Genomic DNA, 25,027 nt, shown 5'->3' with positions numbered 1-25,027 from the left:
TCACTACTACCATAGTAAGCCTCTCTTACAGAGCTCAACCACATACGTTTCAAATCATTACATTTATCTCACTCTCCTGCCCGGTCCTAGCAAGTAATCCTGCCCCGGAAGCACATAATCGTATATAATCCATCTGCCAGTACACCACTCCTGTAGCAACGACCACTCCCATCTCACCTTTTAAACCCACACTAACCTCATTTTACTCCTTCAAGCTTTTCTAGTTCACTTTTTACTCAGCAGCCGGATATTGCTTTAATCTTCATTGCCTTTTGGGGGGTTCTTCAAATACGTGGCTGCTGTCCCGAGTAGAGCATTTTGGGGAGTTGTCGAGATCTACCTGAGCTCAAGGCTCCCCTCTCGCCCTGCAAACGGGAAGGAGCCCAGGGCTTAAGGACCTTTGAGCTCAGGGCTCTCTCCCCGGACAGCCAAACTTGCTTATAATCAATCATCAGCTAAGTGTGAGCTCTTGAAACCAGCCAAGGCTGGTTGGTTGGTTTTAGCTAGTCAACCAGGCTGGTTTTAGAGAGGGTTTGCCCATTTAGGCCTGGTCTTAGCTGGTCAGGCTGGGAGATGACCAGCTAAAAACGGCTTGACCAGCCTAGCCAGGCTGGGAGCTAGCCAAAACTAGCTATGTCTAGCCTAAACCAGGTTGGTCAAGCTGGTTTTAGCTGATTTAGGCTGGTCATTTTCCAGCCTGACCAGCTAAGACCAGGCTGGAAATGGCTGGAAACCAGCCTGAAAATGGCAAAACCCTTCTAAGACCTGGCTGGTCTACCAGCTAAAACCAGCGAACCAGCTTGGGTTGGTTTAAGCAGTTTTTTTTAGCAGGGCTGTGATATATGTTGTATCAGCCCAGAATTGTTCTAGACTTCTCATAACTAGGTTGTTCAAAAAATAAATGAATACAAATATTTACATTATTATTTAATACAGTGTACGGGATTCATATGTTCTTCTAATATGTTATTCACATAAGCAACCAGTAGATGGAAGCACCTGCATTTGGGATTATTTTAGCCCTGCAATGAGTTTGTGAATGGGACACCATGACATCTCAAAGACTGACAATGGGTTTGAGCAAAAAAATAACAGAAATGCTGGTATTGCATGATTTCTTTTAGCAGAAGCACTCATTATTTACATAATGTGTTGGAGTTTGTAGTGATATCTGTGAGTCTCTGAAAATTTGCTGCAAAATATTTTTCAAAACCACTAAATTTGGGGCATTAGGTTTACGGGTGTTAAGTGCTGCTGTAATGTCTAAATATTGATAATACTGTATGTGTGTGTTGGCCTGTCAGTGCAGTGGTTGAGGAGATTGACTCAAACATTCATTTCCTCCTGCTGACCTCCTGTCTCCAGCAGTGGACTCACACTGGGAATCTGCAGTGGTGATCGATTTGAGACGAGGGGCAGTATTTCCTCCTCAGGAGAATGCACAATTGAGATCAATTGATCGGGTTCACCGAGTATGCAGCAAGGAGAGTCATAATTAGTTACACTGTACAGTCTAGGTACGCTTGTTCAAGTAAATCTGTCTTTGTTAATTTAAGGGACTCAGCTGTTTTGTGTGTGACTGCAAGTCTATTCCTTGCATTCAAAATATTATAACAATCAGATTTGTTATTGCTTGAGCAAACAATTAGCAGGGCAACAAACTATTCAGTGTGATCATTTAGCTTTTTGTCTTAGAAAGCTTGTGAATTCAGAATTAAAAATATTAGTGCTTTTTCAAGGTATATGAATGATATGCAACCTGTTTTTTTCTGTTTATATATGTTGCTTTGGCTGTTTCACAAATGTTTCCATTTTAGCTCATTGCCCCAATGTGTGTTTTGCTCATTAAATTTCTTTGTGGTAGTCAGAGATTTCTCATTACAGGCTAAATGAGGTGCTGTTGCATAATTAGCCCACATTTAAAGTGTAGTACAACTTGCTTTTAGGCCACGGCACAGCTAAGAGTACTGTGTTCTTGCCTAATGGCTCGAAAATAATGGGAAGGTTTAGATTATCGCTCCATTTCCAAGGATACGGACCCATGACTGATTTATCTGCTTTGCTCTTAATTAAGTCATGCTTCACATGTTATATTTATATGGCTGATTATTTGTTTAAAAATGGTCTGGTAATTTATTTCTTTTTTGGGAAATTTAGATTAAGCTTTAATATACATTTGTTATTATTTGTTAGCATAATTTTATACCTATTTAAGTCATTTCAGTAACTGTCTCATAATCTTTAAAATTTGAAATAAGATTATTTTCATTTAAATCATTTATTTGCAGAAAGTGATCATGTGTTAATTGTTCAGATCTGAACTATAGGTGGAAACGTAGGCTATTCTTTTTTAAATCTATACGTAAATGTGTGTAAATGTAAATATACTTTATGTATTTTTATCCATAATATGTTTTTACGTCAGAAGAGAAAATAAACATATATTTGATGGAATCATCCTGATTTTCTTTATTACAACAAATTGAAAAATAACAATGTGTTTGAAAATTAGAATAAAAACGGTGGCACCATGCTAGTCAGCTAACCTTTAAAATCAAAATGTCAATGATAAAACATTATTTGCATATATGTTATAAAGGTTATGCTTTTTTTTAGCTAATTAAAAAAATTGTGTAAAAAAATTTTTTTTACACAAATTTGTTTTACATAACACCCTAGATCAGAGATGCCCAAGGGCCCGCGGGCCAAAGTTGGCCCATGGTAACCTTTGATTGGGCTCGCCATCCCATCTGAGAAGAGGTGGAGAATGATGGGGATGGTTTAGAGATTGACATTTCAAATTTAAATTAATCTTTTATTTGTTCGTTGTATTGTAAAGCTACAAAAAAGCTAAGTGAAGTTAAATGTTTTAATTCAAATGTTGCCATTTAATCAGATTTTTAAAATGTAGATACTGTCACTAAAGGCAGATTCTGCTTGTGTATTCAGCATTGAACTCCACTGTGTTATAAATGTGATTGTTTTTGTATTTAATTGCAATAAATTATCATTTAAACAGTTATACTGCATTACATACTGTCATGTTCCACCAAGTCATGTTTTCTATTTATTTAAAAATTTTATTAAATAAATTAGGAAATGACATATGTCTCTCGATGATATTTGTTTTTTGGTCCTATGAGAAAAAGTTTGGGCACCCCTTCCCTACTGTTGCTGAAATGCGACAATATTACTTAATACCAAAAGGGGGCAGTAGTGTTTCAAAATGCCAGCTTGCGTCGATGCACTTCATTAGTGAGGTTTTGTCACTCACCGTTTCCCATAACCCGTGTCATTTCTTCTAATAGTCGGAGCAGGAGAGGCACTGGAGGATTCAGGGAAGATCGCAACTTCATTTCTGCATTTCATTTCACGCATTTTAATGTTTTTTTTTTATGTGAGAACAAGCGATTTCCACTGACATTGCGACAATAAGAGTAGCGCGCAATTAAAGCACGATTAAATTCGTATTGTTTAACAGATCAACAAATAAGACGTCAATAAATATGTTTTAGTAGCATGCAAGTCTAAGACACTGCAAAGACTTCATCCCATGAACTCCATACGCCCTAAATCTGTGCTTTGATTTTTCAATTGTTCACTTTGTAGTTCTAGTCAAAGTAACAGGGTTTTAGGGAGAAAAAAAAACAAAACCTCCAGCATGCAGACAGCGCGTGTGAGCGTTCAGGGGAGGGCGAAATGAGTGATGCTGCTGAGCCAATGGAGATACTCGCGCGAGGAGAGGAGCATCTGTCCGAAACCTAAACTAACCGCTGGCACAATAACGCGACTGAGGAGCGCGTCGAGCTCATCTTCTGACTGAACTTTCAAGACTTTGGGAGATTCGCAGGTGCTGGACGACAAAATAAGGTAATAATTAGCACGAGAAGCTTATTATGGAAAGTTTTATCGTGCTATTTTGCACAGACTCGAAGCGCATGGTTTGGTGACAGACTGCAGTTTGTGCATGTGTTGGAGAACAGCCACTGTATCACTATCTTTGTTTCAATACTAGCAAATAAGGATTAAATGGCATTAATTAACATTATATATTTTTTATTGCATATTTTCACGTCGTTTGGAAAACACGCCATAATATTTGACTGGTATTTTAAGCTTTTAACTATGTTTTTGTATCTATATTTTAATCTGAATATTTTCGTTGATGTATGCTTGTATGTACTGGCTGTATATACACATTCAAGTTTACGACTGGTTGGAAGGTGGTCTTGCGCTCCATGCAGCGTGTCTTCAGTGTTCACGGCTTTTGGAGAGGCTGTTCCGCATTAGATCAGCTCTGCACAACCCTCAGCTGATAACATGCTCAAGTGCTTCAAAGGCTCTCAGGGTTTTCGCTAAGAGACCGGCCAATTCTTATTATGGAGAATTGTTGTTTAGTGTGAGGCAGCCAACTTTATTATTCGCTTGATTAAACAAATCCAATAACAACAAGTGCTTATAGTCACAGAACACAGTACTGCAGTGATCTCGCTTAATTTAATCACCTGTTGCATGGCTGTTCTCTTTCATTATCAATGTGAGATTAATGCTTCAGCAGAAGCACTTTACAAGCTCAGGGTAAAACTAGCAGTTGTGCTCTTAATCTGTTTAAGCTTATATTTTGTGTAACTTGTCTGGTCGTCCACAGCCTTGAGCATGTTGTTTTTGTTGTTTTGAGATTAATGTTTCATTTTTAAGCAGATACTTTGAATAATATTGACATAAATAATATTGAAAAATATGTAATTATTTACTTCGATCATATATAACCTGCCTCTATTACAAACAGGTCGATTGCAAACAGGTGTCCTGACATTTTATACCACCCATTAGATTTTAATACCAGCACTGTATTTGAATGGTTCTGAGGTTGGGGTTAGGAATTAGGTAGGTTAGGGTGGCGATATTACAGTTTCATATCACACTACTGCACATTAAAACTTACACTGGTAGCTAAAACTGATGAGTAGCATATTGCATCGTCAAAATGTGCTACCTACTTTTTGAATGGGAGGTAGGACAATCTGACAAGATAGGGCGAATCGGCAGAACACTGGAACCAATTTGTTTCTTCTGTGGAACATGAAATAATTAATTTTGTAAAATAAAGTGGGCTTCAGTGGTCACAAGGTATATGGGCCTGTATAAGATTCTGACGGTATGATTACAGTACCTTGGATAAAAATATCACAGTTTCACCATATTGTGATTACTGCTCAGAAATATATTCTTTCTAAATGTTTGTGTAAAAGCAAAAAAATTCCCTTTTGAACACAATATGTTTTATTTTGAGAAACATTTCAAATATTTTAAAAGAGTAACATGCCAGGCTAAATAATGAAAATTAATAATTGACTTCTGCTGCCTTCATTTATTTAGATTTGTTTTTACAATTTAAAACAGCATCTTTGGAGATCTTTGCTGCTCGAAAAAAGCAACAAAAAAGTAGATAAAAAATCGTAAACATACCTTAGGAACAATATTGCAGAAAATTTTGATGGTTATAAAACTTTGACTTTTCTAAACTAAGATATACCTTGAAACGTTTATCGTCCCATGCCTAGTGGTCACTTTGTTTTACAAATCATACATGTTTGGAACAAAATGAGCGTAAGGAAATGACATAATAATTTTTTAGTTTTGGGAAAGCTTTCTCTTTAAGTGAAATGATAAATGAGGGGGAAATGTAATGTAATGGAATCTTAAATTTGTGATTTATTTGTCTGGGGAAATGTGAATTTAGAATGTGTGTAATGTGCATTAATAAGGACACTAAAGTCTGCAGCCCCCACTGTCTGCAGTGCTTCTATTGAGATTTGTGGAGTGACTTGCTCTTACTTGCTGGACTCCAGTACAAATTCATGGCAACTCATCTTTATTTCTATAGCGCTTTTACAATGTTGATTGTGTCAAAGCAGCTTAAAATAGAAAGTGTAGTAAATTAAAATATTGTCAGTCCAGTTTTCAGAGTTTAAATTCAGTTTAGTTCAATTCAGTGTGGTTTAAAAAAAGAAAATCCATCGATGCGCAGCTCCACAAGACCCAAACCAAGCAAGTCGTAGTAATAGAGGAAAAACATTTCAGATTAGAAGCATGTTTTGATTTGATTCATAAGTGTGAACGCTGCCATTCAAATCTTGGTGCACATCAAACAGGCAGACCAAGACCATGCACTGAAAGAGTCTCGGTCCACTTCCAAACATACTCTGCTGGTGTGGATTTACTAAAATATGAATGCAACAGGGACTAAAAATAGGACATCACAGGATCTGACCATAAGTACTGAATGCCAAAGAAGTCCTGCTGTTTTATTGTGATTGTAGCAATGCTATCTATAATTCAGTACTGGCAATGACAACAAGTCATCTTGCAGATCTTAATTTGTGTGAGCAGTGGACAAATTTATGGCTCTGTTTTTACTCATTTACAAAATTAAGCTCTTCATTATAAAAACACTATCACATCTATTTACTCATAATGAGCCTCAGCCCAATGCTCAGCATTATTTTGTAACTCTGATTAAGTTCTGTTGTGAAATAAATCACACTATTCTTAGTGTTGTATCTTCAAATTCGGCCTTAAAAATTACAGTTTTAATGATAAGCAAGGTATAGGCATGGGCAGATATAAGTTTTTGACAGTATTGTAACGTTGGATAAAAATATTGCGGCCTCACAGTATCACGGTGTTGTGATTACTGCTCTAAAATAAGCTCTTTTTAAATGTCTGGGTAAAAAACAACAACTTTCATCCCCATTTAACACAATATATGTTTATTTTAGGAAATATTTTTAATATTTTGGAACAGTAATCATGTCAGGTGAAAGAATTTAAATAATTAATTAGTTTAAAAAAGCACATATTTCTTAAAAACACATTAAAAAAACCCTAACATATTCCTTAGGAACAGTAAATGTTGCGGTTTTAAAACCTTGACTTTTCCAAACCGCAGTAAATCTTTAAACCGGTTATCATCTCATAAAGCAAACAATGAGCAAAAGTATTATTTTCTTTTGTTTTAACCAAACTACACAGCCATAATCGTCAAGCATTTTAGACTGACCACTTACGTTCTGTTTGATTGTTAAGGTGGTGTTTTAAATGCTTTGCTGCATTACTCTGAACTCTTCTGCTTAATGATTCTGTCTCGTGCTTATCCCTGGAGGCGGTAATTACTGCCTTGCGTGCGGACGTGATAACCTTCGTCTGCTTGGCGATCATTTGCATAATCATTAGAAAAATTAACGTGCGCTTTTTTCCATTTACACCACAGGCTGATATGCAAGAGGCTGCTTTGTCATCTGGTAATTAATGAGAAATGTAATGGGATGTGTGTGCTCCCAATAAACGCCGTCTTTTATGGCTCTGTGTAGTTTCTGGATTTAAGGGACGTGCCTCTTCACCCCCTGTTCAATGTGACCTGACACCAATTTTGCTAAATAACATAAAGTCCCCAGAAAACGGAGAACTGGTAAACCCTTTAACCCAGATGCCATGAAAAGAGAAGCTTGAGGGATAATTCACGGAAAGCAGAAAGTCATATCTAGAGACTGCAGTCTGTGCCGTGATCATTTAAAGAAAAGAATGAGGGGAAAACGCGACTGAATTTAAATTAAACGCCACCAATCCTTAAAGTACCATCAGTTCATTGTTACGTAGATGTCAATCCATGTCCAAGTGCCGGGCAATTAACCGCCTAATCCACTCATTTAATTTTCATTAAGTCAGTTGGCTGAAGGGGCTTTCGTACTTCAGAATCACAGCTATTTCAGACGCTCGCTGTGCTGTCAAACATCAGAGATGACACTACAATCATACATACACAATTATAGCCGACTATTAGGCCAAAAGCACCTTATTTGAATCAATATGCAAATGTAAAAAGATGATCGTGTGTGGATTTCCAATTATACTCACCTTCCCTGTATTGACTTATGAATAGTTAAATCTAGTCTCACACATAACCAGAGGGAACGGTGAAGACGGCTAATAAAGGCCTGGAGCTTCCTGTGAAGTGCTCTTCCACCACAGAGAAAGTATCCGGTCGCTGGAGATGGATGGCCTTTGAGTACACTCACTTAGCCATCGGCCCCTGGGTCCCCTTCACAGCCCCTAAACCCTACAGAGTTTACAACATTAATTATAGACTTGTTAATAGCTCTCCAGAGAACATGCTCACATTAATATGCTTTGAATTTCACACCACCCACTCGCACACCAACACACCTATGCACAAACAGACTGTTTGGTGAAAGGTTGGTTATTTGGCAACGGCGACTTTCATGTGCATGCAGAGAGAAGAAAGGGCCACTGTGTCTTTGTATTTTAAAATAGCATTTATAAATGAGCTTGAATATTATTAGGATAATCTGTGTTTCAGGTTATGCAGAACATCATTTTGTTGCTGATGGCTTAAAGGGATAGTTTACCAAAGATTTGTTTAAATTTACACTTCAGTATGATGCCTAATTCTTCACTATTTAAAGTCAGTTTATAAATGAAACATTTTTCCTTGTAGTCATTCATACAATTCATGTTAATGGTTTCCAGCACTGTTAGTTAGGCTTGTCATGATGTTTATTCTTCGTGGGACGAAATATAGCACCAAAATTATAACTATAATAGTGTATAAAGCGCACTCTACCAAAGAACACAAAATATTTTATTCTTAAGAATATTTCATTTAATTATAGTCATTTTAACAATTTAATAATTAGGTATTTGAATCAGAATGTGAAAACATGTATCATAAACATTCATTCATTCATTCAAGTTCATTATTTATCAGGGATCACCACAGCGGAATGAACCTCCAACTATTCTGGCATATGTTTTAAGCAGCAAATACTCTTCCAGCTACATCTCAGTCCTGGAAAACACCCATACACTCTCACATTTACACACACTCAATTTCGGGCCAATTTCGTTTCTTCAATTTACCTAAAGCGCATGTCTTTGGATTGTGGGGGAAACTGGAGCTTCCATAGGAAACCCACGCAAACATGGGGAAAGCATACAAACTCCAAACAGAAATGCCAACTGACCCAGCCGGAACTTGAACCAGTGACCTTCTTGCTGTAGGGCGACAGTGCTAACCACTGAGCCACCATGCAACCCTTTCCTAAACATATAAATAATAAATGTTTTATTTAACTAGAGAAAAAAAAACAACAGATTTATTTTAATTCATCAGGCACCCACATGAAAATATACCATTTTAGTTTATAGTAAATACTACAGTGTTTTTTAACCATACTGACACTCACACCCCCAATAGAGATAGAGAGGCTGCGCAATCAGCTAATAGGTGATATAAATTGCATCACTAAAATGATTGACAACATGCTCTGCTATATGTTGATTTACTGATTATTGTGACTGGCCTATTCTTAGTGTCAAAAAACAACAACAACATATACAGTCAAAATTTAAAGTTATTATCTGTGGTACCTGATGACACATTGAGGTCTTATAAGGCCAAATTATCAGACTGCGAAAAATATCATTTTAGTCCAAAATGATGTGGTAAAACTGCAAAGAACTCATTTGTCATGGCAGGTTTTCATATACTGACCTGTGAACGAAATGCCAATTTTCCCATTTTGTCTGTGATTTAATTCATGTGCTTTGTTTAAAGTTATAAGTAACTATCATTGATCACTATTTTAAGTCAGTTCTTTTTTTTTTTTTTTCGTAAATTTAATGAATGATTCAAGTTCAATTGTTTGAGCACCCTGAGTGATGAATTGGTTTCTAGCAGATGCTTCAATTAACCCATAAGAAATCCTAGAAAAACAAAACATCAACAGAACTTCAAGACGAAGATAACTGGAGTGAAAAACTGATTATTTATAATGCGTCCGCAATCATCTAATAGGGCAGATTACGGAGCTAATGAGATGCCAGCTGTGTTGAAAGAAAAAAATCATTAGGAAGTTAAAACAGGAGATGGACCATAATGTCAGTGCACCATAATGTTACTGTTTCTTAAAACTTAAGTAATGAGTGTAATTCCTGCACGCCGCCGGACAAGCACTAGTCGCTTTTAACACATGAGAGAGGGTTCTTTTGCTGTAATCTTTAAGGTGCGCATGCTCCTGTTTCAGCAGGCGTGGCTCTGGACAGCAGGGGAGGGACTGCGATTCAAAGATTTATGCTAAGCTGTTAGCATTGTGGAATATCACCTACTGCACCTTTAATCATATAGTTCTTTCATAAACTTTTGGTCATATATTGTAATATTTTACTAACCATTAAAGTTTTAACATTATTACTTTTTTTCAAAACCAGGGGGCCTCATGAATAATAGAATGTTCCTTCCATATTCATGTGAAAGGTGTGAGTGGTTCAAGTTTATTTACAAAAAACTAAAATCTACAGTACAGAGAATGACAATATTTTGAGTTTCAATGCTAGGGCCCCATACCTGGAATTGCTTGGGGCCCCCAAATAACTAAGTCCACCCCTGCACGTACTAAAATATTACTTACAAGCGCAAAGAAAAAGGTCATGTTTTTGTGAGCTTTGCGCTGTTCTAGCAAACTTTACTGAAAATTTTAAGTTATAGCATGACTGTATTTGAAGCGCATGCCGGATTATGAATCAGTTAGCATACAAATTCCATCTACTCAGCAATGAGATTGATTAGGTTGTAATAATTGATGTCCGTTGATGTATTTATTTGCTTTAGGCACTGCACTCATGCAAAGGTCTCTTCTTATAAATAGTAATGCAAATCCCTGTATTCACATTGAAGATTGCAGAATAAGATTGTGTGTGTGATAGGAGTATGATTAGACAGGAATGAGAAGATCATATAAGAGCTATTGTAAAGGAAGCTGTCTTCAGTTCTGTGTCTCAAGTGGTCCTGATCATTTCACTGGACTGCAGATTAGTACATTTATAATCCTCTTCTCCTTGCTTGCCCTTCACATGAAAAAGGTTTTTTCTTAACATTTTAAAGGGCTATGCTGTGCAGTGCGCACATTCTTGTCTGTTTCTGTATGTCATTTTTTTTAGCTTTTTAAATTGTTCACTTAAATGCTGGCATTAGGTGAAGAAGCAACAAATCTACTTTATGCTTCATATCTGGCATTATGTAGAGCAAATATTGTTGCATTCCCTTTATAAATTGCTTGTGATGTTTCTAATTTGGAAGTCTCTTTGCATAAAAGCTTCTTGCTAAATGAATAAATGTAAGCAGGGTTGGAAGAAATGTGTATTCATTCCGAAGTTGGCTCCTCATTTCCTATCAGCTTATTTTTATGTAAGATAAGTTAACAAGGTTTTATTATATGCCAGTGGCTGTTATTTCTGACTTAAATACTTTTGAATTAAAATTGCATGCAGTAGTTTGATACTTGAAAGGTTTAATACTTTAAGAGAAAAACTGTGGTTTTGTGTCATCTGAACAGACAAAATTCAGAAAAGAAATGTCCAAGTTGTCTATTTTGGCTTTTTTAAGGGAATGTTTACAAAACACAGTTTTCATTAAAAAAAACTAAACAGTCCATAAAATAACATAATTGGCTTTTTTATATTTCATGAAGTAATCGTTTTGAAAGCTAAAGTGGAATAACATCAATAAGAATCCACCGAGTAAGCGTGTATGTTACATTTTTATGGTTAATTTGCACAAAAAAACATTTGTTTATTTTGTTTATATTGTTTTTTTCCCAATATGTTTATTGATTTTTTTTCTTTGTTCCTCAATCAACTAGACATACAATAACAATGCAGCCTACATAACAGCACACAAATCCACACCGTTCTTATATATGTATATAAACCATACCTGTTAGCATTGGGATGTGAAAATAAGGGATATGCCCTCAATGATAAGGGATACCCCCGACCCCCTTTAAAAAAATCCCTAAATTACTTAAAATGCTCATTTGGAGCAGTTTCGTTGTAAATAAACAGTTAAACTGTCAATAATATGTTTTATCATTATTATTTACAAAAGAAAAATAAATAGTATACATTAACAGTAAATAAATTAACAAACAGTTCAGCTTAATAAAATTAATAGCTATTATAATGAAATAGAATCAGATCTCATTAGCCGTTTCTTCACTGTATAACACATTCTGATTAAAGAGCAACGAATTAATTATTTATTTCGATTTTTTTCGATTGATTACATTAAATAACAGGTGTCACTTTAAAACTGCACACATCTAACATTATAATGAAAGCATTCGTCTGCTTTCCTAAAAGTGTATGCTCATTTAGGACGAAATTACTTGTGTTAGAAAAAAACCCCCACCAAGATCGACATCTTTAGATAATAATATTTTTAATTATGTGTATATGTCTGTTCAAACACGCACCCAAAACGCAGACTTTTGCTCCGCTTCAAATCACGAATACAGAATCTGTTTGGGAAACAGTCTATTTATCACTTTGTAGCGTGTCAGCTGACAGTCATACAGCGCTATGAATGTTTTGAGGATTGCATATGAAGGGGAGACGACACTTGTAATGAAAAAGAAGGGAATCGGGCTGTTTTTATGTTTATTTCAAAGTGATTTCGTGCCTAAACAAAGCGAAAGCACAGAAGAGACTCGCATTTAGGAGCAATTAGCGGCCCCTGGTGGTTTGGCGGGATGGGTTGCGTATAGGGAGACTCGACTCTTTAATGTTTATTTGCCACACTTCAGAGAAACACTGAAAACACGGGAGAACTACAGGAAAATACTTTTTTGGGATCATAGCGGGATAGAACTGTTAAATATGGGAGAATCCCGGGGAAAACGGGAGGGTTGACAGGTATGTTATCAACAAATATATTCGCATATATGCACATTCAAATGACGTAACTTAAAAAATAAATAAATACTTACTTGTGTAGAAGCTTGCCAAAGTTTTCGCCACCTTTTCCTGTCTGCAGCCACTGTTCTGGCACAGTTTGTGTCTACTCCTCTCTTTTGGAATGCTGTGAGTTAAGTGAGTCCATCCATTTCTTTCGAGACCTGCCTCTTGTTAATAAAAATAAATAAATAAATGAATAAAAATAATAAATTGAAACATTGAAAAATAGATAATTACAAAATAACATTAACAACAATACAGTAAAAAATAAAAATGCATGTTTACAAACACACAATTTACATAATGTCTTATATGTTTCCCAAATGTAGCCAAAGTCCTTCTACTTGCCTTTGATGATAAGTCAGTCTCTCCAGTTTATTATCTTTTTTTCCCCACAACTCTGTGTATGGAGCATCCATGTGTTTCCAGTATAATGCAATAGCCCTTCTAGCTTGAAAAAACAAAATCAAAAAAACAAAAATCCATGTTTGTCTTTCCTAATTTTTTTATCTTTCCAAGTTCCATAGGATACAGACCAAAAATACATACAGCTTAGCATTCGAAGGGATTGTAATAAACATGTCTGACATACATTGAATTATCTCTTTTTTGAATTATTAACTTTGAGTCAATTGTGAGTTAACAACACTTATTTCATTTAATAAAGTTGACTGTTGTGTTTTACAGTGCATAAAAGCTCAAAGGAAAATTAAATCCCATCGTCATACAAGTTTTTGTACTTTGAATGCCTCTTGTATTCCACTTGAAACCTCTGTCCTTATTACCAGGAATAAATTGTTTATCACCCCTGATAGGACAATTTGGGAACGTTATATATATATGTTTATGCAAGGAATGCCAAATTGAAATTGTTTTTGTTTTTTTTAAATTAACTTTTGGTCACTTTTAATTCGGACTTTTATTAATTGGGAAACATCGCTTTTTTTCAGTGACCTAATAATGTTGTTCATAATTAAAGCCACAGTACACCTACAAAATTATACTAACATTTAAAATACTTTTTACTGTTTTACTTATTTCATTTTTTTGTTGTGCTGCAGTATATTTGTATAGAAATCATTATAGTATTTACAAGATTCATATTTCATTACTGCCATTTTTAATATGTTCTTGCTGAGCAAATATACACTTCTTTATCTCTTTTTAAAATGATCTTTTATCTTATTGCCTTTAAAGATTGGAATAGTATTGATTTGTTTTTAAATGATATTTTTCTATTCTGTTTTTTATTATTCCTATCATCAAATTTGCATTAAAATTACACATCTTGATTGCTTTACTCAGCTTTAGCAATGTAAATCATTCCAGTTCTAAATGACACACAAACCTGGCATTAATTTGTTCATCTAATTCTTTGAAGTTTATTATTTATAATGTGTAACAGACTCTGAGAGTTCTTTTAATTAAAGCCAGTCCAGCTCAATGTCCTTCTTCAGTCACAGCACTCTAGAATAATTCAAAAGGTCAGTGTTTAAAAAGACATGTCACCTTGAGCACTTTGTGAAAAAGCCTGAAAAGAAAGCAGAGGCAGAGAAGGGAAATGGGCCATTTGCACGCAATCTTGGACATTAACAAAGTGTGGAAAGTGCTTTTCTGCACGTCTTTAGAAGTTTCACAGAAATGGCTGCACAGACCTGCCGCATTAGCCTACATTTCTACTCATTACTCATTCAGTCCATATGGGTTTGTGTGTTCCAATTAAGATTTAAACCCTTAATTAATGCGTTACTGCAAGCAATCACATTGAACACTGAATGCACATGAATCCCGGTGAAGTGATGAGGTTCAAATACTGGAGGGACTCTTTTCTTAATTCAACCTGTGAGAACATGCCTTGCTTAGGGACACAATTTAGGGGTGTTTACACTGACTAAAATTTGCTGTGACAATGTTACCCTAAGTCATTCATTTTCATCGAGAGCTGGTGATTTTAAGTGACAAGATAGACAGAGCCAATGGCAATGAGAAAAAAGTTGGGCAGAGATCAACTTCTCATAAAATCTGCAGTGACATGATAGTTCAGGGTAGTTCACACAGTGAAGCTCACACAGTCTCATATCTGATTCTGTGGGTTTTCACAGATGCCATTTTGTTGGATATTTGCTGAACATTTAAAGAAACAGTTAGAAAATTAATTATACTGTTATTAATTTCCCTTAGGCTCTTCCAAACCTGTAAAAAATAAAAAGTTGCGTTAACTTTTGAGTTCATTCAACTTCAGTGGTTGAAGTTGTGCCATCTTTTTAAAAGGCTGGATTAAGTCAAGTCTACTTTATGGAATAAGTAGATCTTATTTGTCATCAAACACTTAGCTGTGCTCACTCATTTAATACACTCAACCCCTGTTTAATTTGAAGGTTTCAAACTCATAATGAAATAAATAAAACAAATGTTTGGCACAACTTTAACCATTGAAGTTTAATAAACTCAAATTTTAATTGCAGTTGGTTTCTTTAACATTTTAAGTTAACTTAACCTTTTAATTTTTACACTGAAAGCTGTATGACCTCCTTTATCTCCTTTAAAGAAAAGTCTTATTTTTTATTTTAACAAAATGTAGTTTATTTTTGGAAAATGTAGTTTAAATACCATTCAAATGCATATATTAAGTAAAAATGAAAATATGCTGTTAATTAACTCACCCTTAGACCATGCACACTGTAAATTACTGGAATCTTCAGTAAAACATTAAAAAAAGAAAAGGTAAAAAAAAATAGACAAGCAAAAGCAAATGAAAACTCATGGCCCCTGATAATACATGATGCCACTTTCACACCGCAAGCAACTTGATCACTGGTTGTCACCAGTGGCTGACAGTTTGGTCTCTACTGGTTGTTCCCACTACTGGTGGCACATTTGCGAAGAATAATAACTCCTTTATGTATTCATTGATATGGTTTTCTTGCCTCTAAAAAACCTTTGAGGGAATTAGTAAATATAGTGCTTATTGTCAACAATGAACAAAGATTCAACTTGTAAATTTTGCCATTGTGGCAATAAATCTACATACAGTTTAAGTCAGAATTATTAGCCCCCCTTTGATTTTGTTTTTCTTTTTTAATATATTTCCCAAATGATGTTTAACAGAGCAAGGACATTTTCAAAGTATGTCTGATAATATTTTTTCTTCTGGAGGAAGTCTTAATTGTTTTATTTCAGCTTCAATAAAAACAGTTTGGAATTTTTTAAAAGCCATTTTAAGGGGAGAATTATTAGCCCCTTTAAGCAATATATTTTTTCGATAGTCTACAGAGCGAACCATCATTATACAATAACTTGCCTAATTACCCTAACCTGCCTAGTTAACCTAATTAACCTAGTTAAACCTTTAAAGGTCACTTTTAGCTGTATAGAAGTGTCTTGAAAAATATCTTGTCAAATATTATTTACTGTTATCATAGCAAAGATTAAATAAATTGGGGAAAAAATCGAGGGACACCGGCCCTGCATGTGACTGAATTCACTTCCACTGGTATTTGCTTGTAAATGTCTTCTAGTGTAATTGCTTGTAAAGGTAGAATGTTTCTAAATTTTTGTGGTGCATCTCCTATCATTTGCCACACTTAAATCTTGTTGCCAGCAGTCAACATTGCTCTCATTGCAGAAAGTTGCCAGCTCTTCATTGAAATGAATGGGATTGTGGCACTTTGCTCTGCATGTTGCTGGCCGGTTTTGCTAATCTACAGATTTGCCAACATTCACATAAGTCTGGAATGTTTGTTTTCTGTTGTATTATGACATACACTTTGACAGTTTTTATTTTATCTTGTTGGTTTTCTTTTCTGTCAGTGTAGCCCAATGACCAGCAACCCCTCTGACATTTATTGTTTGGGCAAAAAAAGAAAAAAACATAAAAACAACAGGGTCAACAATGTTTGGAGCTTCTATCCTTTTAAACAGGGGTCCCCTGCCCAATCCTGTTTCAGAAGATCTACCTTCCTACAGAGTTTAGCTGCAAACTTGATCAACCACACCTGTCTTTAATTACCAACTGCTCCTTCAGATCCTACTTAGTTGGTTTAAGCTTGGCTCACACTGAGCGATTTTTAATAATTTTAAATGATTGTCTAATGTCAGACTGCACGAACATGGTTCCTGAGTGTCAGACTGCACGAACATGGTTCCTGAGTCTCACTGTATTTCAGCTGCCATAATGTCAGATTGAATGACAATGGAGATGCGCCTAACAGAGAAGAAAACTCACCTGGGGTTTGACATTATCCCACGTTTTGAAATGATACCTCAAAGCAAACATAAAGAATCTGTAGCAGCAATTTCTCACACAACTTGCCTCAATGATAAAAACCAGGATGAAAAAAACTCATTTGACATGTCCCCACGGTGGTTTAAAGTTGTTGTGTGGATTACGCAATCAAATTCAGCATTTTTATTGGATATTGGTTTGGCGCTGGTCGCAGTTGTTGTCATACTACAGGATAGTATCTAAAATTTTCTGACAGTGCCAGAACTTCATTGGATGGAAATCTCATCAATACAGCCATGAAGGCCAAGTTCAGACTGCATGATTATAGGCCTGATTTTGAGGTTTTCAGAAATCGCAGATAAATGTCTGAAATCACAGGCAAATAGGTGCTCATTTACATTAGTAACAATCACACAGTGTGAACTATCAAAGACGCGATCTAAGAAAATCACAGATGAGTTGCCAACCTCTGTGAGATATTTGAAATGCTAAATATCTGGACCTGTTAGTGATTCAAAATCATGTCATGTGAAATGTGTTCTGATTAAAAATAATATTGACGATTACCTACAGCAAATGAGAGAGCAGCATCCTCTAGTATGGGTATCTGCAGGCCATCAGGAGGTTGGGGAAAAGTTAAAAGGGCTTTTTTTGGTCTATTTGGACCCAAGAAATGGAGAAAGAACTAGTGAAAATTTAACAGGAGCACCCGTATCACAATACCACAACCGGGTCGAAAAAGAAAACAGTTTAAGAGTAATTACTATTTCCCTTAAAAACACAGGTGAGCAAAATAAGTACATTTTCTACCCTACTAAAGGCTTCTTTCTTATTATGTAGTAAATAGGAAATGTTATACTACCAGACCCTCCGTTGTTTTTATGTCACTTCTCACGTGTGTTTGGTTATCAGACGTAGTTCGTGGAAAGTTGTTGGCGATTTTTCCAATTGTAAAGTCATGCAATATGAAACCCCCTGTCACAGATCCATCTTGTGGTGTAAACACAGCAGCAACAGAACGCTACCCCAGATAGTCATGCAGTGTGCTAACATGTGACACAAAAATTGCGCAGTCTGAACTTAGTATCGATCATAGATTTCAGCCTAGAACTTCAGTAATCTGGGGATCTGGAAATTGGGGATTTCCCAAATTTGTCACCGACCACCAAATCGTGGTTGGAATCCCTCAGTTTGAGCAAGGTTTTAGTTTTGTTTGGTCAGAGTTAGAGCTGAACTCTGCAGGAAGTTGAATGTCCAGAAACAGGGTCCGACTTTCGGATGACACTAAAACCGAGGTCCTGACTCTCTGTGGTTATTAAAAATTCCATGCCACTTCTCTTAAAGAGTAGGGGTGTAAGCCTGGTGTCCTGGCCAAAGTCCCTCAATAAGCCCTTACGATCATAGCTTCCCAATCACCCCCATCCACCGAATTGGCTCTATCATTGTCTCTTTGCTCCACCAAAAGCTGGTGTGTGGTGAGCGCACTGGTGCTGTTGTGCTGTGGCTGCTGTCGCATCATCCAGATGCTGCACACTGTTGGTGGTGTGGAAAGACCCCCCTCATGATTGTGAATCGATTTGAGTGTATGGCCATACACAATAAATGTGCTATATAAATACACATTATATTAAAGGGTTGAACATCCCTGCTTTAAAACATTGCATGTGCAAAACGGTTCTAACTTTACACGCTCAGTGATTCACTCTATGATGAGTTACTTTTTCCTCTGGCTGACCTAGTTTTTCTTATCTCTTAAGAAATAGATTATGGGGTCAGGGATCAGATAAAGTGGAAGAAAGATCTTTTTCACTCTTTGTGGTTGGACAGTAAGACGAATGTGTGCAGGACCCTCGGGGTACGCATTAGAATAACCTCTTCAGTCTTGTGAGACAATGTGTTCCCATTGCATAATTTTCCTGTATAATCATCACTTATTGTAGTGATGTGTATAATGGAGTTAAGAGATAATAATAGCTTCTGCAGGCTGTAAGGAGAAGTTGTCTCGGAAAGTGTAAATCTGTGCCTTTCGATTTCAGTGTCAAATTTTTTAAAAGGCCTACTATGCCACCTAACTAGATACACTCAAAAAAAAAAAATTGTTGAATGAACATGATTTAATCGTGGCACCCTTTATGCATCTAATCCAATCAAGTAAACCTGAACTGCTTTGAACATGTTGTATGAACACAAAGCACATTTGTAGAAAAAACATGGTTTCAATTTGTCAGTCTAACTTCTTTGCAACTAATTGACTTAAAATGTTTGTATTGTGTTATTCTAATTAAAATGATTCTAATTTACTCAATGTAACACTAAAGCTTTACTTTAACAAAATTATGTCTTGTTAAATCAGCTAGTAAATTTCTTGTTCAATATTGTTGTTTAAATTCATTCATTTTCTTGTCGGCTTAGTCCCTTTATTAATCTGGGGTCGCCACAGCGGAATGAACCGCCAACTTATCCAGCAAGTATTTTTACACAGCAGATGTCCTTCCAGCCGCAACCCATCTGGGAAACATTCACACACACACACACACTCATACACTACGGACAATTTAGCTTATCCAATTCACCTGTACCACATGTCTTTGGACTGTGGGGGAAACCGGAGCACCCGGAAGAAACATGCAAACTCCACACAGAAACGCCAACTGAGCCGAGGTTCGAACCAGCGACCTTCTTGCTGTGAGGCGGATGTGCTACCCACTGCACCACTGCCTCGCCATGTTATTTAAATTAAATTTTTTAAATGACAATACTATGAAGCAAGATTTAAAATTAAGTAATTCAACACAAAAAGGACAGAAAACATGTTATATATATATATTTACTAATATATATATATATATATTTCTTTTATTATAGCCTTTAGCAGGCACCAATCACATTTAAACAAATTTCTTCTTTAATATTCTGATACAAAATGTTATATAATATCCAAAATTGTAATATGTATTATAAAATGTATAAGAAACATTAAGCCAACAAAATAACCTTGGCTCTTAAGAAAACTGATCCCCAAGCAATACCTGTAGGACGTTAACATCATTTTTTTTACTAATTGAGTTTAAACAGCTTTCTTCACTTTGGTACTCCTATTCAGAATGTAAAAGTATAAAATGTATAGGAAACATATAGCCAACAACATAACATGCATAACATTCAAGCTCTTGGGAAAACCAATTCCCAGACTGTGCTGAAAACACTCGGTGATACTTCTTCTTGTTGTTTTTGTAAGGTGACATCCAAACGCACTACCGCCAACTACTGATATGCGCGAAGTGATTCTCCAGAGTGAGAGTTGTCGATTTGAAGCGTCTCAGTCTCATTGAATCAACATGTTCTGATCAAATTCATTTGATTATTTCTTGATTCAGTTTCAAATAACATGAATTAATCGTTTAACATACGTAAACTTGATTTGTTCTTTTCAATCTGACAAATTTTTTATTTTGTAAATCCAATACATGCCTAGTTGATTTTTTTTGAGTGTAGGTTTGAGCAGTACATAGAGTGAATGTATAGACATCCTGGTTGGGATTTGTCTGAATTGTTTTTGACATGAATGCAGTGGCCTTCACTTTTTTAGCAGCATTTGCCTCATTAGTGTTTTTCGCAAAAGACTTGTAAACCCCAAACTGAACCAGTTCTGAGCTCACAATCTTACAACTTTGATTTGGCAAAAGCAACATAAAAACTACATGTAATATATGTAATATGCATTCTAGTCAACACAGCTTGGATCCTTACACAGTGAGTACATGTTTAATTACACATGTTCAGTTCTCAGGGTGTTGGAGATGGTTGAAGCACAAATCTACAGGGCATTGTTAATTAACAGTTGCTAGTCTCTCATTCATGGGTGTTTTTTACCAGCTGACCACTTACCTTCGTATGAACGGCTTTTCAGCTGTTACCAGTTTGTCTGGTAGCTCGACACATATGTCAGCAGACTTAGATGTAGAGTGGAGTTGATCGCGATGATAGGTTTTGAGTTTCAGAAAGCCAAAAACCAAAGCCAAAAAAATAAAACAAACAACAACAGGGTGAAAATGTGGACAAATATGGAAAATACATGGACAAAATACAGGCAAAAGGTCAGGCTAGGTGGCAAAGAATCAAAACGGAAAACAAGACATGGATTAAAACATGGCAAGACAAACAAGGAAAAACACTTTGTAATGTTCATAGGAAGAAACATAACAGCAATGTGTGTGTGAGAGGTGAATATAAAAGTCCAGATACCAGTCCATGATGAGTTACCAGCTGTGTGTGCGTGAGGAACTGGTGTGCGTGAAGTGCATGATGTTATTTGTATTCCAGTTCAGTGACAGATCTGTAGTTTTCCAACTATCTGCAAGGATTAGATCGCTGTGATCATGACCCAGATGCTATATAATCTGTTCATAAAAATACATATTTAGCAATAAAATGGTTAATTTTGTGCATGTGATTAGGTATTTTCATTATGTAAAAGACAAAACAACACTCATTTAGGTGTTTAGCATTGTTTCCCTGTTTAGAATAAAATAACTTGCAGTAGAATATTTCTTTTAAAGATGAACCTTCTGTATTAGAAGAGGATGAATAAGCCTTCTCTAAATGTCTCAATCATTGTGTAATATACATCGGGGTGGGGAGGAGTGCATTTAAACCAGTTACTAAGTAACACAAAAAATACCCAGCACTGAAATAAAATGACCCAACAGCCCCAGCTCAGCATTTAGATAATAATCCTGAGTTTTCTGAGGTTGTGTAATTTATTTTTCTCTAGTTTCTCACATTTTTCTTCAGGAAGTGTGTATTTTTTTTATTAAATTTTTTTATTACAGATTCACAATAGACGCACATAAAGTACATAGATGACCTAAAATCAGTACTCACTGGTTCCCAAGGGCAAATGACTTGACAGTTTAAAAATCCTAAAATGTTTGTTTGGATGTTTTAGTTTTAGGGGAAAGAAAATAACATCAGCTTATTAAAAAGCATTAGATGTTAGCCCAAAATCACCAAGATGATGTGTGTGTTTATACACACTATTACCTCCTGCCTTTAGTGCTAGTAGAGATGTTGAGTGGTGAGGCAGTAAATTGTTTGATTAGTTGATTCACCAAGGGAATCCTGGAACATATTTGCTGCCATGCGCACACACGCACATGCACGCACACCAACACACCTACACACACACACATTCCCAATCCCATTGTCTGTTTCTTTCATTGTGCATCCCCAGGCCGTTATATCTAAATTTCATTGTTTATTTTACCTTATGCTCTGTTTATCTACTTTCCCCCCTGCTGACTGCTTTGTTTCCTTCATTTTTTTGTTTTCTAAGGTGAAAAACAAGAAGGAAATCATTGAAATGCTTGCGTTTATGGCTCTGGCTTATATTATGAAACACTTGGTTTAGATTAGAACATTTGGCTTAATTAGTTTTGCTTGTTGCGTTATTGCTCCTTGAAGAAATCTGATGCAGTCAGTATGTTCTCATGTCTACAGCTTGTTTTGTGATAGTTTGATGCAGTTTTGAACACACCCAGCATGTTCTTCAGTGCCCCCAGCGGCTCAGCTCACTTCTCTTATAGAAAAGTAATCATGTGTTTGTGCCGAAGGCTAAACGCCTGAGAAATGCGCATGCTTTTTGTGATTGACGACTGTCAGTGGGAGTGAGAGGGGAGAAGCTGATGTGAGAGGATGGTGGAGAATGCAAAGTCTTGTATATGTACACTTGGTAGGAGATGGGGCATAAGTTATAACAACAAGCATGAAAAAAATGCGAATGATAGGAAGGATGATAGGAACAAAAAGAGAGAGTGTGCTCTTTGAGCCTGGATCAGTTGTGAAGGCTGATCAGTCTTCTAAATGTTATCTGCAGCTCAGACATGGACCTGAACCCGTTTTGAAGAGTGAATAATGCCTGTCCTCTAGTGCAGAGTAGACGAGCAAAGACAGAAGCAGATTCTTGCTGAACAGCCATGGAGGCTCTGCTAAAACTGAGAACTGTTTGTGCAGCATCCATGATTCATCCAACAGTATGTTTCTGGAGAACAGTCAGCTGTGCCCAAGGCCAGTCCATCTTTTTCACTCAGATCACTTCTCTCCATCCTCCAGTTTAGCTGCTTAGCCATTTTAATGCATCCTGTTAATTAAGCATAACATTTTGATTAGGATTTCCATACCATCTGTCTATGTGTCTGCCTCCTGTCTGTCTGTGTGTCTGTCTGTGTGTCTGTCCTGTCCTGTATACCTGTTTATCTATTTGTCTGTTCTGTATACATGCCTGTCTATATATCTGTCTTTCTGTCTTTTGTATCTGTCTATCTGTCCGGCCTATATGTCTGTCTGTCTATCTATCTGTATGTCCTTTGATCTGTCTGTCGTTTAATCTGTCTGTCAGTCCTGTATATCTGTCTGTCTGTCTGTCTGGTCTGTCTGTCCTGTATGTTTTTTGTCTATCTTCTATATTTGTCTGTCCTATATATCTTCTGTCTGTCAGTCCTGTATATCTTTTGTCTGTCTGTCTGTCTGTCTGTCTTCTGTCTGTTTGTCCTTTATATCTTTTGTCTGTCTGTCTGTCTGTCTTTCTGTCTGTCAGTCTGTCTGTCTGTCCTGACTGTCTGTCCTGTATATCTTCTGTTTGTCTGTCTTTCTGTCTGTCTGTCTGTATGTCTGTCTGTCTGTCATCTGTCTGTCTGTCTGTCTGTCTGTCTGTCTTCTGTCTGTTTGTCCTGTATATCTTTTGTCTGTCTGTCTGTCTGTCTTTCTGTCTGTCAGTCTGTCTGTCTGTCCTGACTGTCTGTCCTGTATATCTTCTGTTTGTCTGTCTTTCTGTCTGTCTGTCTGTATGTCTGTCTGTCTGTCTGTCTGTCTGTCTGTCCAGTATATATTTTGTCTGTCTGTCTTTCTGTCTGTCAGTCTGTCTGTCTGTCTGTCCTGACTGTCTGTCCTGTATATCTTCTGTCTGTCTGTCTGTCTGTATGTATGTCTGTCTGTCTGTATGTCTGTCTGTCTGTCTGTCTGTCTGTCTGTCTTCTGTCTGTCTTCTGTCTGTGTGTCCTGTATATCTTTTGTCTGTCTGTCTTTCTGTCTGTCAGTCTGTCTGTCTGTCTGTCCTGACTGTCTGTCCTGTATATCTTCTGTCTGTCTGTCTGTCTGTCTGTCTGTCTGTCTGTCTTCTGTCTGTCTGTGCTGTATATATTTTGTCTGTCTGTCTTTCTGTCTGTCAGTCTGTCAGTCTGTCTGTCCTGACTGTCTGTCCTGTATATCTTCTGTCTGTCTGTCTGTCTGTCTGTCTGCTTGTCCTGTATATCTGTCCTATCTGAATGTCTGTCTGTCCTTTTTTAGCTATCTGTCTGTCCTGACAGTCTGTCCTGTATATCCATCCATCCGTCTGTCTGTCTGTCTGTCTGTCTGTCTGTCTGTCTGTCTGTCTGTCTGTCTGTCTGTCTTCTGTATGTCTGTCCTGTATATCTTCTGTCTGTCTGTCCAGACTGTCTGTCCTATATATCTTCTTTCTGTCTGTCCTGTATATCTATCTATCTATCTATCTATCTATCTATCTATCTATCTATCTATCTATCTATCTATCTATCTATCTATCTGTCTGTCTGTCTGTCTGTCTGTCTGTCTGTCTGTCTGTCTGTCTGTCTGTCTGTCCTGTTTATCGTCTGTCTGTCCTGACTGTCCTGTATATTGTCTGTCTGTCTGACTCTCCTGTTTGTCTCTCCGGACTGTCTGTCCTGACTGTCTCTCCTGTATATCTTCTTTCTTTCTGTCTGTCCTATAAATCTTCTGTCTGTCTGTCTTTCTGTCTGTCTGTTTGTCTCTCTGTCTCTCTTGACTGTCTGTCCTGAATATCTTCTGTCTGCCCTGTATATGTGCCTGTTTGTCCTGTATTTCTGTCTGTCTGTCCTATATATATGCTTATCTGTACTTTGTCTATCTGTACTGTATATCTGTCTCAGTGTCTGTGTGGACAGCAGTTCTCCA

The 25,027-nt window shown here is 36.6% G+C and overlaps 1 protein-coding gene across 4 annotated transcripts in view; it reads left to right on the top strand.

The window, feature by feature from the left end:
- The first annotated feature begins 3,752 nt into the window (after positions 1-3,752).
- klhdc8b (kelch domain containing 8B) overlaps positions 3,753-25,027 on the top strand; it is a 211,657-nt gene continuing 190,382 nt past the window's right edge. For all 4 annotated transcript variants that reach the window (XM_073938798.1, XM_001339539.7, XM_073938800.1 and 1 more), the window contains exon 1: positions 3,753-3,870. The gene's annotated coding sequence lies outside the window, so the exon portion shown is untranslated. The remainder of the gene's footprint in view (positions 3,871-25,027) is intronic.

The sequence above is a fragment of the Danio rerio genome, chromosome 23 (assembly GCF_049306965.1).
Source record: "Danio rerio strain Tuebingen ecotype United States chromosome 23, GRCz12tu, whole genome shotgun sequence".
Lineage (NCBI taxonomy): Eukaryota > Metazoa > Chordata > Actinopteri > Cypriniformes > Danionidae > Danio > Danio rerio.
The sequence above is the reverse complement of the archived record's forward strand: the minus strand, read 5'-3'. Positions and strand labels throughout refer to the sequence as shown.